Source organism: Panicum virgatum, chromosome 1K (genome assembly GCF_016808335.1).
Source record: "Panicum virgatum strain AP13 chromosome 1K, P.virgatum_v5, whole genome shotgun sequence".
NCBI lineage: Eukaryota > Viridiplantae > Streptophyta > Magnoliopsida > Poales > Poaceae > Panicum > Panicum virgatum.
The window spans coordinates 40,581,313-40,591,039 of record NC_053136.1 but is presented as its reverse complement, the minus strand read 5'-3'; the positions used below and the strand labels follow the sequence as shown (position 1 = coordinate 40,591,039).

General features: G+C 52.2%; 1 pseudogene; it reads left to right on the top strand.

Moving 5' to 3' along the window:
- Positions 1-734: 734 nt before the first annotated feature.
- On the top strand, positions 735-3,493 carry LOC120708073 (annotated as a pseudogene).
- Positions 3,494-9,727: the final 6,234 nt, after the last annotated feature.

Sequence of the window (9,727 nt, the reverse complement as noted above, 5' to 3'; positions counted from 1 at the left end):
CGCCATCGGCCAGCGTGGCGCGAGGCCCGCGTGCCAACAGTCGCGACCTCGTCTGCGCGCCTGGAGAGGGGGAAGGAGCAGAGGAGGGCGGTGGGAGAGCACGGGTGCCCGCGTGGGAAGACAAGCCGGCCGCCGAGGGCGCGCAGTGTGGCTGGCAGGGAGGCGAGCAGGTGGCCGAGGCCGCGCCGGTGGGAGGTCGTTGACATCCTATTAGATTATTATATTACAAGGATTAGAACTTTTAAAGGTCGTTGGTCTTTATATATTTATTTACTCGTGCATCAACCCATGCTCTGATAGTTTTTAAGGGATATAAATATTGTCAATTTATAAGAAACTAGGGCGCATATAGCTAATAATCAAAATTGCTTGCTTTTCACTCTCTCGTTTGTTAAAAATTCTAATAGAATACTCATAAAGATACGTACTTCGTAATATATGTTTATTCCATTGTGATATACTTTAGTTAGCAATTATACTATACACTCCCCCCCAGAAAAGTGTAATTCTGGCATTTGGAAAAAATTATATAAAGGAGAAAATGCTAAGAATTGGACAACCTATTGTCTAATTAAGTTGTCAGATTTGATTTGAATATTCAAATTAGCTTCTATCTATGATTTTTTAGGAAGTGTAGTTAATTCCATGCGCTCGATAAATGGGGGCATAGATGTCATTCCATGACACCAATGATCCATCTGAAAAAACTAAAATAATTGCACTCTTCTTATTAATTGTCAGTGGCACAACTACGATTTTGCAAAATTGCAGTTGCAAGTAAGGAAACGATAATGTTGCATTCTGAATACCTTAATCCTTCAATTCATAAAAACACTACGTCTGTATTGAATTTAGCAAAAAAAAACTTTCCCCCCTCTTTATTTCACTATAAGTATGAACATACCTTAATTATCAGTGACACCATCTAATTGTTGTACTTCTTTCTGATGCATTCATAATTTTCCCGTATCACTCTTTTCTGGAGCATGTTACAACCCCCATCCTAAAGGAAATTGTAAGAGGTCATGTGGAAACATGTCCATCCCTTTCCCTTTTGGATTAGAAGAAGGTTGCTTTGCACACCAGAAATTTTAACTTAGTTGCGTGTCGGATAAGTTCCTTGTTCTTGACCGAGGAGATGGCACAAAGTATCAGGTGACCACATTGTTAGTAGATGATGGATACCTGGGTGTAACCAGCATGCTGAATGATTCAAGCAGCAATGACGACGAGGTGGTAGTAGTTCATACCACCAATGGTGACTTTGATTACAGGATCCCAAGAGAAGCCATGAGAAATCTTATCGAGTTCTCCCAAGAATTCGACATCAGGATGAGGTGGGCTGTTGCCAACTTAACATGCAGAACAGCCTCGCATAGGACCACAACTTATGCATGTATCAGCGCCCACAGCCAATGTGTTAAAGTCACCCATGGTACACTATATCTAGGGTACCGTTGCAAGTGCTTGAGCGGCTTTGCTGGGAATCCATACGTACAAGATGGCTGTACAGGTCTCTCTCTGCCATTAACTGTAGTCTATTTTTGCTATTGTATTTTTTTTAATTCAGAACCTTCGGTCTTTCACCATGAATACCTTACCTGCCTTTTCTAGCTTTCTCGTACTGATATATGTCTGCCTTATCCGTTGTTTAGCTCCTTACCAAATGCTAGAGAAACAAGAAAATTCTAGATAAGAAGTATTCGTTGAGCAATTAACATAGGAATGTATCTCTAACTAACTAGTACTATTTGCAGAGCCCCATTGCCGTGATTTCAATACCTGACGATGGTTCTCTTCATTCACGTTTATTTAATTTGCAGACATTGACGAGTGCTTAGAGCCAAATGATTGCAAAGGGGTATGTCATAATACCCCAGGAGGATACAGTTGCACGAGTTGTCCCCATGGTGAAGTGTTTGAGCCAACAAATATGAGAAAATGTTTCAGACCAACTTAGAGGCACAATCTTGTTTTAGGTGACTTTATACCCTACATATCTATGTTTCAGATATCCAAATGCAAAATGATCTAGCTGTAGAAAATTAATGGCATTGGATACTTGATGCAATGTTCTATGTGTAGGTATTGGAATTGGAATTGGTATTGGCTTTGGCACCATAATTTTTGCACTGTGTGGAAGTGCAACTATACTCGCTCGCAAGTGGGAGCAACACAAACAGAAGAGAATTCGAAGAGCATACTTCAGGAAAAATCAAGGCCTCTTGTTGGAGCAACTAATCTCAGATGAAAGCGCCACAAACAAAACAAAGATATTCTCCTTAGAGGAACTAGAGAAAGCGACCAACAACTTCGATGCTACCTGTGTGCTTGGTCGTGGAGGACATGGTACAGTTTATAAAGGAATTTTATCAGATCAAAATGTGGTAGCAATTAAAAGATCCAAACTTGTGGAGCAGAGTGAGATAGACCAATTTATCAATGAGGTTGCTATTTTGTCTCAAATAATCCACCGCAATGTGGTGAAACTTTTTGGTTGCTGCTTGGAAACAGAGGTGCCCTTGCTCGTATATGAGTTCATATCCAATGGCACGCTATATGACCTCCTTCGTGACAATGTCAATGCTAAATGCTTATTGTCATGGGATGATCGCATTAGGGTAGCTATAGAGGCATCAGGGGCACTTGCTTATTTGCATTCAGCTGCTGCAATACCAATTTATCATAGAGATGTGAAATCTTCCAACATACTCTTAGATGCCACCTTCACCACAAAGGTTTCTGACTTTGGTGCTTCAAGATCTATTTCCCTTGACGAGACTCATGTGGTGACCATTGTCCAAGGAACATTTGGCTACTTAGATCCAGAATATTACTACACAAGCCAACTAACTGAGAAGAGTGATGTGTATAGTTTTGGGGTGACACTTGTGGAGCTTCTAACAAGAAAGAAGCCAATTTTCATCAATGATTCTGGTATGAAACAAAGCTTGTCCCATTAGTTCGTTGAAGGACTTCAGGAAGGCGCTCTTATGGAAATAATAGATCCACAAATTGTGGAAGAAGCAGAGAAAGGAGAAATTGATGATATTGCTTCACTCGCACAAGCATGCCTGAAGACCAAAGGAGCAGAGAGACCAACTATGAAAGAAGTTGAGATGAGATTGCAGTTCATAAGAACTAAGAGGCTCAGGAAAATACATCATTTACCAAGAAATAATGGTGAGATTGAGCATTCTTTGTGCCCACAAGATAGAAACTCTGATGCACAGCTTCATCTTGTAAATGCTACTACCCCTTTGCCTTCTGAAGAGACCTCTCGCGGCTACAGTCTAGAGAAAGAATTTGTATCCTCAATCAGTTTGCCACGCTAACTATAGCATACACATGGTCAATAACAGAGTCAAGTGCTATATTGGAAACACCTGAGTTGCTGCATATTTTCCACAAAGAAATCTGTAATATTGTTCCCTTTATACTGGAGTATGCTATTTGGTTGCAATATATATACATTTGGTCAACTTTTGTCCAAGCTTAGAATTTTTTTGAGAGAGAACCGGGTCTATATTTCATTTCAAGAAGTTTGCATCGTACATCTTACAAAGGCACCCTTTGATGAAAGAAAAAACACACACACGTCCTTGTAAGAAGATCCCGGTCGTTCTGCTCGTCGGCGGCCAGAGGAGACGTCCTGCAGCCGACCACCATCCCACGAAGCAGCAACAAAGTTTGAAGTGGCCCCAAGAGAAGCATGCCGGAAAGACCAACATGCCAATAAGTCGCTGAACGTACAGACCAAGAAAGATGGCCGACGGCCATCGCTTCACCGGTGAAGCAGGGGTCTAACGCCACGCCGCATCAACTCCAACACGCCGACGAGAAGAACATCCAAAAGGGGATGCAAACCACCAGAAAGGTGGGAAAGCAAACCACCGACCCGATTTCTTAGGATAGTGGTAACCACTAACCTCCGACCTGCAGCACCTGTTCCGTCGCCGTTGCAATCGCCAGAGCCGCCTCGGAGTACAGATATCTCGCCGAACAGCAAGCATTTGCCGCCGCCGAGGCACAAAAGAAGCCATGCGACCACACCATGGGTACAGACCAACAAACCGACAAGCTGCCGCCACTCACAAGGACGGGGAATCCACCACTCGCACAAAAGGCCGCATCCACGCCGTTGTTGCTTGCAGTAGCCGCAGCAGCCCAGGTCGACAGAGCCACGCCGCTCCGGAAACATGGCCAAACTTAACCCTAGACTACCTAAACCTAGGAAGAGGAGGGTATGTACACCGGACACCATCTCCAAGCTTAGAATTTGTGATGCATATGTTCGCTAGCTGCATAAGATATCATTGACCGTTGTGTTTGGGCTTCGGGGATTTGTGTGGCAGGCCATCTCTCACTTCTGCTATTGTTGTGTTATCTGTGATGGATATGCCTGCGAGGTGTTCAGAATTTAAGAACACATTCAGCCACTAGTCTGGTTGTGTGATGACAACTAGTGAGACCATTTCAGATCTTATGCGGGCCATTAGAACTCAAACTGCAGGCGGGTCGGGTTGTGGCCGGCCACAAACCCTCACAGCTCGTCGCAAACTTTTTTTGCGGGTTTGAGGCTACCCACAAGGTTCAGGACGCGGGCAACAATCAATTTGTGGGCTTTGCGGCCACAAACTCTAATCCCGCATGTCGGGGACCACGATTAGGGGCACCCTAATCGGGGTACTAAAATCACCGTAAAAACGCAAACACATAATTAGGCAACTGAGCCCACGAAGGCCTACGGCCTTCTTCCAATCTGGAAGAAGGGAAAGGACTCAAAAAAGCCCAGCACGCGGCCCATCCGCACCCCCCTCGGACCCGCGGGGTGATCTCCGTCTCGCTCGAGGGCTCCCATCGAGACCCTCGACCGCGCCTCGCGTCTCCGCCTCGCTCGAGGGTAGCGAGCCTACCCTCGGGGAGGCGAATCGTCTCCGCCTCGCTCGAGGGTAGCGAACCTACCCTCGAGCGGGGCGAATCATCTCCGTCTCGCTCAAGGCCACCCCTCAGTGAAGAGGACAAACGGCCCTTCCGCTCACCCGCCCGTCGTACAGAGGCATTAAATGCCAACCACTCCTCCACAGCGCCCAGGTCAAGCGGCGTCAGCCTGCCATTCCCCACAGTAGCTGTGACCGGAGTCCCGTCTGCCAACTCCGGTCACTGCTCCGCCATGCCGAACGCTGTGGCAACACTGTGGGAACCTGCGACGCGGTACGAGACATGCTCGGCACAGATCCTGTTACTATTCTGCCAACTCCTGCTGTCCGGACTCCACCTCACCACACCAACGGCCCCGGACCCGTCCCCTGCTCAGGAAGGGTTCCGGCGTCGCCACGTGTCCCCCAAGGAGGGAAGCTCAGCACTCACAGCCGGAGGCCCGGACCTCCCCCCCTCGAGGGGGTCCGGGACCTCCACGTGACCCCCGGACCCCCTTAGCGCACGCGCTAGCACTCCATCCAGGGGGGCCCGGGACCGCCACATGCCCCACCACTGTTGGCGTATATATATATATATATATATATATATATATATATATATATATATATATATATATATATATATATATATATATATATATATATATATATATATATATATATATATATATATATATATATATATATATATATATATATGCAAGACCCTGGCCTGCAGGGCCCGTGGAATGCCGCCACGCCACACCTAGAAGATGGTACGCCCTACAGCGACGACCACGCCGCCTGCTGGGGCTGTCAGGATGCCGGTGCAATCTCCGCAAGGCCGAGGACGATGCCCAGGACAACTGCCACGCCCGACGCCATGCCCCACAGTGCTCGACCACTGCACCCCCCGCGATTCGGGGAAAAGACGATGACTTCCACGATCCCCTGTGCATGTACACCGTCCCTCCTTGTGTCTATAAAAGGAGGAGGCGGGCTTCCTTTAGGGGGGTCGCGATCAGATCCATTCGATAGCACGCAACACTCAGCACCACTGAGCCTCCGATATTGGCACACACCTCAATCAGCTCTTTCTCTAGCAGAGACTTGGGAGCTTCCCTCCCTCTCTCGCCTCGCCTGTACCCCCTACTACAGGCACCTCCGATGCAAGATAATACAGTGCCCTCGCACACCCCTTTTGCTGGACGTACGACCGCGCAGCCGGAACTAGGATAAACTCGTGCGTTACTGTGTTGCCTCTTGCATCAACATCTGGGATGAGGAAACACGCAGCAACATTACTAGTTGGGTCCGGACCGCCGGGTCAGGACACCGACAGTTGGTGCGCCAGGTAGGGGCCGCTGCATGACATTTTTATCTTTTGTTCCCATTTGATCTCCAGGGATGGCGAGCAGATCCAACCCATTCCCCATGGGCGTCTCGGATCCGTTCCCAGCAAGATACGTGATCTGGTTCGGGAGTCTTGAGTTTAGAGCAACTGGCAACGGTTATCTCATGAAGCTCCTCTCGCCCAGACGCAACCCTGACGTTCCGACTTCACCAGCCCGGCGCAACAGGTGCTCGGGCCAGCACTCGCGACAAGCGCGCGTGGAGCGGCGCCGGGCGGCACGCCTCAGCTCCCCCACGTGAGTTGAGGTTGCCATGTCGCAGCTCAGCGTCGCGGCCGACGGGGCCACTGCGTCGTCATCACGTGCCTCGGCGTCAGCTACGCCGGCACCATCATCGACTGCAGCCCTAGTGCCTCCCAGGGGGGCGCGACTGCGGCGTCGCACTTCCCCATCGGGATGCGCAACGCTGCCTCCTTCGCTTCTTCGTCCAGCACCAACTTCGCCGAGTATGAGGATCTGTCGGGTCATCACCTTGTGTCGATCCGCAACCTCATCTCATCGTCTCCTATCGACTCCTACCCCGAGACGGCGAGCTCGATCGCCGACGACATCAACTTTTTCATGAACAACTTCACAGCCGAGGAGGCCGAGGACTACTCCGGGGTCCGCAACCCCGACGCTTTCCTCTCGTTCCAGCTCGCGGTGGCTTACTGCCTCACCTGCTCCGAGGACTCCAGCGAAGGGGATTACGATCCCGCCCGGGAGTGCTTCATGGTCCAGCTCGCGGACGGGCAAGAGGAAAACGCTCCGGGTGATGACGGGAACGGCGGGGCAGACGCACAGGCAAACCAACCGGTGGTGCCAGCTGCGGCCCCTTCCTCTTCGTCAAGCTCGGCAGCGCGGCAGGCACAGCTGGCGCAGCTCAAGGAGCTTCAAGCCAAGCTCGATGAGCAGCATCGGCAGACTCAGGAGCTGCGCACCGCACTCGAGCAACAGCGCACCGCGCGTGGCGCACATGCCCAGACGGCGGCACGCATTGCCCGGGAGCGGATCCTAGCCGATGACAACGTCGACAAACCTCTGGAACTGAAAACGGCCGGCGAAAAACTCGTGGCAGCGGCCTACCTACTCCAAGCGATGCCCGAGCCGTCGACGACTTAGGGCCGCAACCTGTGCCGCGAGGCACAGGCGCTCATCGAGTAAGTTGTTGTGCAGTAGGCCGAGAGCTCTGAGTCTCGCATGCGCTCGATAGTCCCGAAGCAGCCTGGTGGGACTGCACGCTAGGACCACGAGGTTTCGGTGCACACTGCACCAGGAGGGAAAGGAAAGGCAGCCGTAGCGAATGATGCGAAGGCACCCTCGGTGCACCACCGCATCGGAAAGGCTCCCGCAAGGGAGCGACTCCACGACACGCGTGGGCTTGCCGGCGACGGCGACGCCCGCTACATCATCAACGGCAAGAAGTACACCCCTCGACGGGATGGACGCTTCGACCCCGAGCACGACAGGGGCGAGTCACCGGAGCCTCCGGGCACCCGTGTCTTCAGCTGGGAGATTCGTACCGCTCCTTTTCCCCCGCGCTTTCGACAGCCCACCACCCTCGTCAAGTACTCGGGCGAGACCAATCCTGCAGTCTGGCTCAACGACTACCGCCTAGCATGCCAGCTGGGCGGTGCGACGGAAGACGCGGTCATCATCTGCAACCTTCCCCTTCACATTGTTGACGCCACACGAACGTGGCTCGAGCACTTGCCCGCGGACCAGATCCACAACTGGGCTGACTTAGTCCAGATCTTCGTGGGGAACTTCCAAGGCACGTACGTACGCCCTGGGAACTCTTGGGACCTCAAAGGGTGTCGACCGAAGCCCAATGAGTCCCTGCGCAACTACGTGCGGCGCTTCTCCAAGCAATGCACCGAGCTCCCCAGCGTCACCCACGTTGAGGTCATCAACGCCTTCCTCGAGGGCACGACGTGCAGGAACCTGGTGCACGAGCTTGCGCGAAGCCGTCCCGCCAACACCAACGAGTTGTTCGACGCTGCTACCAACTACGCCGCCGGCGAGGAGGCAGTTGGTGCCATTTTCGACGACAAGACGAACAAGCGCAAGGAAAATGCGCCCGCAGAGGGCGGCAACCCCAAGATCAACGCCCCCGCCAAGAAACAAAAGCGGGGGAGGGAAGGGAAGAAGCAGGTCCCACCAATCCAGCGTGGACCGGGGCAGGCGGAAGACTCCGACGAGGCCTTCGTCGCCGCCTCGGACCGCAAAGGACCTCGAGGTCCCCCTCGAGGTGCAGGCGGCCTATTCGATGACATGCTCAAGAAGTCGTGCCCTTACCACAAAGGCTCGATCAACCACACCCTCGAGCAGTACGAGATGCTCATGAAGTACTACAACTGTGTCGCGCATCGCGATGAGGATAAGAAGAAGGATATTGGCGACAAAGGTGGAGATGACGAGTTCCCCCCGGTAGAGAACGCCTTCTTCATCTTTGGAGGACCAACGACGAACATGACCTCTCGGCAGCGCAAGCGTGAGTGCCGGGAAGTCTTCTCCGTCACCAAGGCCACGCCATCCTACCTCAACTGGTCGAAGGACACCATTTTCTCTAGCCGCGAGGACCACCCCGACTACGTCCCACACCCGGGATGGTACCCGCTTGTTGTCGACCCCATCATCGGCAACACCCGCTTCTCCAAGGTGCTCATGGATGGAGGCAGCAGCCTCAACATCATGTACGGCCACACCTAGGAGCTCATGGGGATTGGATTGAACAAGCTTCGCCCCAGCAAGTCGCCATTTCATGGCATTACGCCGGGGAAGCGAGTCCAACCCCTCGGCCAGATCGATCTACCCGTCTGCTTCGGCACGGCAGCCAACTTCCGCAAGGAAGTGCTCACCTTTGAGGTGGTGGGGTTTCGGGGATCCTATCACGCCATTCTTGGTCATCCCTATTACGCCAAGTTCATGGCCATCCCCAACTACACCTACCTCAAGCTGAAGATGTCGGGTCCGAAGGGTGTCATCACCGTCGGCTCCTCGTTCGAGCACGCCTACGAGTGCGATGTCGAGTGCGTTGAGCACGCGGAGGCTCAAGCGGAGGATGAGGCCCTCGCAGCCACCCTCGACAAAATGGCAAGTGAGGCCTTGGACTCAACGCACCAACACGCAGACAGCTTCGAACCCATCGAGGGTATCAAGAAGGTGCCCCTCGACCCGAATCGCTCCGACGACAAGGCGTTGCAGGTCAGCGCCACCCTCGACAGCAAATAGGAAGTGGTGCTCGTCGACTTTCTCCGCGCCAACGCAGACATCTTTGCGTGGAGCCCCTCGGACATGCCAGGCATACCGAGGGAGGTCGCCGAGCACTCCCTTGATATCTGACCCAACTCCAAGCCGGTGAAGCAGCGCCTGCGACGCTTCGACGAGCTCAAGCGCCGGGCGATCGGCGAGGAG